This window comes from Physeter macrocephalus, chromosome 1, assembly GCF_002837175.3.
Source record: "Physeter macrocephalus isolate SW-GA chromosome 1, ASM283717v5, whole genome shotgun sequence".
In the NCBI taxonomy this organism is placed as follows: domain Eukaryota; kingdom Metazoa; phylum Chordata; class Mammalia; order Artiodactyla; family Physeteridae; genus Physeter; species Physeter macrocephalus.
This window is the reverse complement of record NC_041214.2, coordinates 24,067,055-24,074,726: the sequence shown is the minus strand read 5'-3', so window position 1 is coordinate 24,074,726 and position 7,672 is coordinate 24,067,055. Positions and strand designations below refer to the sequence as shown.

Sequence of the window (7,672 nt, the reverse complement as noted above, 5' to 3'; positions counted from 1 at the left end):
ACTAGAATCAGCTATGTCTAGCTTGATTAGCTATGTCTAGATCCCAAAAATATCAGCTAAAAAAATTAAATATATATGTATATATGTGTATACATGTATATACACACACATAAATGTATATATGTATACATACACACATACAATATGCCTGCTGAAGACATTGCTATACAGTTTTAATATGTTAATCTTCTGACTTTATTTGCTCGTTTCAAGTAGAATATAATTTAGATGCAATTCTACATTGTGTTTTATTCCTAAACAACCTGTTGGAAAGAACACATTGAATGGAGTCTTAAAATGGGATAATAGGCACCCTGAGATCCTACAGAGAGAAAAAAGAAAACCCCTTTGTGGAGTTACTGGATAGTAACTCTATTTTGAGACAATATTGCTAAAATGGTTTTTTTTTGTTTTGTTTTGTTTGACTGGGAAAAAAAACTTTACTTTGTTTGGGGCAGTGGGCAGGTGTCCAGTCTCAGAACTTCTGGAACTGCTTCTTGGTGCCGGCAGCTTTGGTCACCTGAAGCACATTGAAGCACACCATCTTGCTTAGGGGAGGGCACTCGCCCACTGTGACAGTGTCGCCCATCTGGATGTCCCTGAAGCAGGGGGAAAGATGCACGGATATGTTCTTGTGGCGCTTCTCGAAGCGGTTGTACTTTCGGATGCAGTGGAGGTAGTCTTAGCGGATGACAAGGGTTCTCTGCATCTTTGCCTTGGTCACCATGCCAGATAGGATCCGCCCTTGGATGACAACATTACCAGTAAAAGGGCATTTCTTGTCATTGTAGGTGCCCTCGATGGCCTCCTTCGGTGTCTTGAAGCCCAGACCAATGTTCCTGTAGTTATGCGGGAGCTTCTCCTTGCCAGTTTCTCCAAGCAGAACCCTCTTCTTATTTTGAAAGATGGTCGATTGCTTTTGGTAGGCACTCTCCACCTGAATGTCCGCCATCTTACCCACCACCTGAAAAAAGGTTAAATGTTTTAATATTTGAGAAAGAAAACGATTCAGAAGATTTAAAAATCTCATGAAGTCTTCGCTATAGCTTATAGATATGTGTTCTGAGGGTAATTTCATAAATTATTTTCAAATAATTTGTTCTATGGTAACTTATTACATTAAAAAAGAACCCCATAGAAGATGTGCTTTATCTTGTACTTCACTCAGAATAACTTCTTTTCCTTGTTTCATTTAAATTCTCAGTTTTATATTGTCATAATGCTTGATTTTGTTTTACTTCTTGAAGTGCTTCGTGATCATATAACTGGGACTCAGTAGGAACTAAACGCACCTAAACTTAATGGTTTGCTGCTCACCAACTACATAACTATTGTCAGGGTGGCTAAAAATGCAGAAAGTCTGTCCAATATCAAAGAAACACACACAGGGAGCAGTAGTGGGGAAGATGGAAATCACAGCTGGAGGTAATGATTACTCTCAATGTCTTGCTACAGCAAACATAGCATTTGGAAATCCATGAACATTTCTTTTAAACGTGCAAAAGCCTTTGCAAAACAAAGCATACATTAACTAAAACACTCATGACTGCACTGCCTACACACTAGGCCACCTGTAATTTTGGGGAAAGTTCTTTTCTATGCAACATCAAAAGAAACAACCATAGATCTTTTATTTCAGAATTGGCTTTGGTGACAAATAAGTTGGAAGTAAAAATACAGATAGTTCCACTTCTCTGACACCCAATATTCAATGCTATGCCACATAACTTTCCTAAAAAAATAGTTTATTTTTTATGTGCAATATGTATCCAATAATCATTTTTTAAATGTGGCCATCCTTTGCTAAATAATGCATAGTACATGAGCCTCTCTGCAATCTCTCATAAGAAATTAATCACCCCAGACTGATTCTTTACAAATCCATTTGGCTTAGTAAACCCCTCTTTTGGGGAGAGGATTTGGCTTTTTTAGTAAAAAGGGAGGTTGACTCATATCCATTCCAGTTCATATGTTCCTCTGCTCTTCTAGTGCCACCATGAGCTACTGTTCACTTTGGTGCTGGCCACCCCATGGCTTCCTGGGACACAGAAAACACCCCCAGGACTGCAGTAACTGAGGGCTGAAGATGGAAAAATCACAATTTCCTTTATTCCTCTGACTCCCAGTAAGTGGTCAATAAATATTTTATGAATGAGTGAATGAAAAAAAGAGAGAGAAAGAAAGAAAAAAAAGAAAGAAACGAAGGAAGGAAGAAAGGAAGCAAGGAAGGTAGGAAGGAAGGAAGGAAGAGGGCTTCCCTGGTGGTGCAGTGGTTGGGGGTTCGCCTGCCGATGCGGGGGACACGGGTTCGTGCCCCGGTCCGGGAGGATCCCACGTGCCGGAGCCGGGGCCGCTGAGCCTGCGCGTCCGGAGCCTGTGCTCCGCAACGGGAGAGGCCACAGTAGTGAGAGGCCCGCGTACCACAAAAAAAAAAAAAGAAAAAAAAAAAAAGAAAGAAAGAAAGAGAAAGAGGGAGGGAAGGAAGGAAGTAAAAGAATACCCTTTATTTTTCAAAATACACCCATGCAGTGCTACTGCGTTTCACTGAAGAAGTGGTGTGAATGTTTGACCTTTTCTTTCTTCACTTCCTCACTCCGTTCTAAGTAGAGTCAGAAGGCCTCTCCTGCCTGAGAAATGGGAGTCCATTGTAAAGCCCTCTACCCCGCTGTAGTCACTGTAGTTCATAGTCTTGGAACATACTGCTTTTGTCCTATAGTGAAGATGATATTTTGCAGGAGGGCTGTGGGTAATGATGGTGCTGAGATGGCTTTTCTCCTTACTCTCTTCACCATTGTTTTCTCAAGATAACAGTTTTGCAGCAATAAATATCAATGTAATCTTCATTTTTAGCTGTTCGCAATTCTGTTGATGGTGTAGGAAAATGAGAGTGGGGAAGAGGTCAAGGGAATATCAGTTCTATTGAAGGTCTCTATTCTAGATCAAGACGCTGTTGTCCCTGGAAAGTATAGATGTCATCATTCTCTTTTCAAGAGGAGTAAATGAAATTACAAAAAGTAACTTGCATCAGCAAGGACCTAATGTGTAGCACAGGGAACTCTACTCAATATTCTGTAATAACCTATATGGAAAAAGAATCTGAAAAAGAATGGATATATTTATATATATAACTGAACCACCTTGCTGCACAACTGAAACTAACACAACATAGTCAGCTATACTCCAATATAAAATAATAAAAAAAAAAAACTAAAAAAAAGTAACTTGCAAGGTCTTCAAGTTGATGGCTTACAGGGTAAGGATTGGAACCCAGTAGTGTCTACCTAGTGTTATTTCCATAATATAGCACTTCTCCAAATCTTGAGAGAGTGAAGGAAGTAGGAGTCATTTGGAGCATAAAGGTAGTTACTGCATAGGGCTATGTGGGAAGCATGGGGAATTTTGGCTGGCAATTTTCAAGGAATTGACATCTTAGGGACGTGGAAACGTGGCACGGCTTTAGCCAGAGAAGATCTTGCAAACTGAGCAGTTTATGACTATTATTGTGAGGTCAGGTGATTTTCCACTGAAACCAAGTGCAGAAGTCTCTTGAGTGTTGTGGTTTCCTGGTGTCATTTTAAAATTAAACCCATTTCATGAAATTGTAAAGATCAGTTAAAACATATTTGAGAGAAGAAATCTGAAAACAACAAGGAACCATTGAAACACTGTTGTTCTTTTTTCACTAGTCTGGAAGGCTAGAAATCAAAGTCTACTCAGGCTTAGCCTCTTTTCAGAATATATATCAGGATTTGGAAATTATTTGAGGTCAGTGTTTCCCAAAGTCTGTTCTAAGGAGGTTATTTCCATGGGATGCAAGTACATGTTGTGGCAAAACATGTTTGGGAAACACAGTTAAACACAGCTTACAGAGAGCCTTCAGTTTGTTCATGTACACTCTCCAAGGGTAGGAGCCCTGTTTACCAGAATTCTTTGAACTTGGACTCTTTATACTTAAAGAATCACTAAAGAGATAAATGCCTTCCAAAATCAACAGAACTTCATGTCCCATATTCAAAACATTAAAATCTGAACTAACAAAGAGATTATTGGTTTGAGAATGGACTCATTTCTCTAGAAACGCCCTGTTACCTCTTTACTGATAACAAAACTTACGGATTAATATTTTACTGTGTAAACACTGTGGCCTCTTTCATCTGTATCTTAGCAGAACCCTTTCTAAATAGCCTTTTGTAATTTGTTGATTTATGATTACATAGTCCAACCTCACCTTTGCTGCTGAGAGCTGAGGGCCCTCCTCTCTGCTGACCATGGGGCAGGACTTTGATGGGGTTCAAATGCATAAGAAATCCTGGTTCTGATGTGATGAGGAACTGGAGTGTGGAGTCTCCAACTTTTGGGTGAAAAACAGTCCCCTTTGTCCTCTGTAACACAGGTCTTATAAGTGGCAACATGTTTTTTAAAAAATCTGACAGTGCAGTAGGTTTTTCTACACCAAACAGGACTAGTATCCACAGACCTATCTTGAGAAATGCCATTTTATTCCAATGATATATCTTTTCAAATGAGAAAAATCAATGCCAGAATAGGTAAGCTCTTTGCTCAAAGAAGACAGAAGCTGGCATCTCTGTGGGGGAGTAGTTATCAGTTTGGAAGGAACATAAGAAGTTTCCTCAGTTTGCGTGTTCTTTTCCAAAAGAAAATTGATATCCTCATTACTTAAAAGAGAAAGTGAGCCTAGAGCTTAAAGGATGAAATCATTATCTTTGACAGGCTGCAAATATCCAAACTGAAATTTGCCCAAATACAAATTTCTGAGCTGGAAAAGAAAAAAAAAAAAAACTGTCTCTAGCAGTTTCTGGGAAGAATTTTTTTATATCCCCAAAATTTCTACCACCGTATAATACCAGGCAATAAAGATGAGAGTGTCTATCACACAGACTCACGAAGGAATGTGAAGTGAGCACAGCCATGGCTTCTGATGCATATGTTTGTGGGTCAGTAATACTTACAGGTCCCCATAGACATGCAAGGGAAGCCCCCGTTTATTTATTATATTTATTTATTTATTTATTTAAATTAGTTTTACAATACTGTGTGGGGAAGCCTCCATTTTGAACACTATTGTTCATTCAGAAAAACTGATTATCTTGTTGAAACATATGAATTTTTTCTGCATTCTACTAGTCTCTTTTTTGTTTTCTTGCAGAGAAAAATAATGATGAAGTACCATGCAAACTCCTGAGTTCTTTGATAATTCACAATCGAAGGTTTCTTTCTTTTAGGAAATAGAACAGTACCATGATGAGACGGAGGTTAGCGAGGGGGACACAGTTGTTTCATTTGAAAATATTTAATTTAGCTATTTTGATAAGTAGGAATTCCCTACAGCAAAATTTTCAGGAAATGATATTTTAATTTATGGGACAATGTTGCCCGCACTTCTCTCCTCCAGTCTGAGCTGCATCCTCACAGATGAATGATCAGTTTGGACGGGGCTTTAACAATAATGGGCACATATAAAAGACACATCCTTAAATTAGAACCTAAGCCAGTCCACCTCTTTACTCCCTTTGTTGGCTGATGATTCATGTTTATTTCATTATCTCAGTTGTAATGCACTCGCCGTCAGGAACTTTGTTTAAACTGAGCTCTGAGAAAGATCTGCCAGCTAATTTGATTTCCTGACTCTGATGCTGAAACATCTGATGACACAGACAAAAATTCTCCGGAATATTCCCAGCCTGACAATACTAAGAGAGGATATTCTGTTGATATATTGGGTTGGCCAAAAAGTTTGTTTGGGTTTTCTGTACTATCTTATGGAAAAACCCGAACAAACATTTTGGCCAACCCAATATTGTCTCCTAGGGCAGGGCTTAGGTCTCGAATTTCAGGACTTACTGCTTTATTCTGTGAGAAGACATTCTGCAAGAATTTGTTACCCTCTACAGCATCTCCACTCCTCAAGCCAGTGTTTTCTCTCTGTGGCGCCGCCATTTTTCCAGAGACACACTATGGGACCCCTCTTTCACTCTTCCCTATCTGCTATTCCATTTAGTTTCTGTATTAGTTTATTCATCATACATTTGTTGAGAATTATTATGCTCTCTAATACTGTTTCGGGCTAAGAGAAAAACTTAGAAATTAAGAAAACATTTTCGAGGACAGAATAGAACAAAGACTTTGATCACAATGAATCAGAGCAACTGCAAATTTCAAGTTCATCCTCATGCTAAAATTCATTTAGCTTTGGTTCTGACCATTAGTACTTGATTTCTGGCTTCCTACACAGAACGTTAACCCTTTATATATTGAAATAGTCCTTTTGTATGATTAACTACTTCAGGTGCAGCTAATTCTCAATCTTTTACGTGTATCAAAGAAATCAACACTTAAAAGTTTTCTCTTACAGATCAAGAGGCAGAATTTATTTCATACATCCTTCTGGTTTTACAAACCACGATGTTAAGAAATAGAAAAACTTGAGTTCTTCTGCACTGAAATAAATAACACTGTTTAGTTCGTTCTTCATGACCAGTGCTTCCTTAGCAGAATATTGTAAAACACCTCGGAGGAACTCTTTGCAAACTGGGCTGCACGATACCATCTTAAAACATTAATTTTATTTTACAGGTTAGTACATGACACTGTCATTTGCTCATATTTCTATGGGTGCACAACACTAATGCCAATAGTAGATTTAGACCTTAGAAATATATTTATTAGAGGAGAAATAGTCATGAAACATTGATATTTCAGTTTTGAGAGTTATATTAATTTCTTATTCCAAACGATTATAGACTAGTAACTTAATTCAAGGGAATATTCTACATTATTTGTTGATATATATGAATTTATAAATCATGGGATGTCAGTCACAAGAATTTAAGCATTCTAACAGGTTATTATATTTTATTTGCAGGATCACTGAAATGTTAATATACTTATTAAGCACAGTGAAACGTATACTTTTATTCCTTGATTCACTATTTCTTTGGGAGTATAGCTATAAGTTTATATAGATTTTTTTAAACATCTTTATTGGAGTATAATTGCTTTACAATAATGTGTTAGTTTCTGCTGTATAACAAAGTGAATCATGCGAGACGCAAGAGGGAAGAGATATGGGAACATATGTATATGTATAACTGATTCACTTTGTTGTAAAGCAGAAAGTAACACACCATTGTAAAGCAATTATACTCCAGCAAAGATGTTAAAAACAAACAAACAAACAAAAAAACAAAGTGAATCAGCTATAAGTATACATATATCCCCATCTCTCTTCCCTCTTGCGTCTCCCTCCCACCCTCCTTATCCCACCCCTCTAGGTGGTCACACAGCACCAAGCTGATCTCCCTGTGCTCTGCGGCTGCTTCCCACTAAGCTATCTATGTTACATTTGGTAGTGTTTTATGTTTAGTAGTGTATATATGTCCATGCCACTCTCTCACTTTGTCACAATTTACCCTTCCCCCTCCCCATATCCTCAAGTCCATTCTCTAGTAGGTCTGTGTCTTTATTCCTGTCTTACCCCTAGGTTCTTCATGACCTTTTTTTTTTCTTTCTTAGATTCCATACATATGTGTTAGCATACAGTATTTCTTTTTCTCTTTCTGACTTACTTCACTCTGTATGACAGTCTCTAGGTCCAACCACCTCACTACAAATAACTCAATTTCATTTCTTTTTATGGCTGAGTAATATTCCA

At 38.0% G+C, this 7,672-nt stretch overlaps 1 pseudogene; it reads right to left on the bottom strand.

Moving 5' to 3' along the window:
• Positions 1 to 416: 416 nt before the first annotated feature.
• LOC102980771 (40S ribosomal protein S11-like) lies at positions 417 to 952 on the bottom strand (annotated as a pseudogene).
• Positions 953 to 7,672: the final 6,720 nt, after the last annotated feature.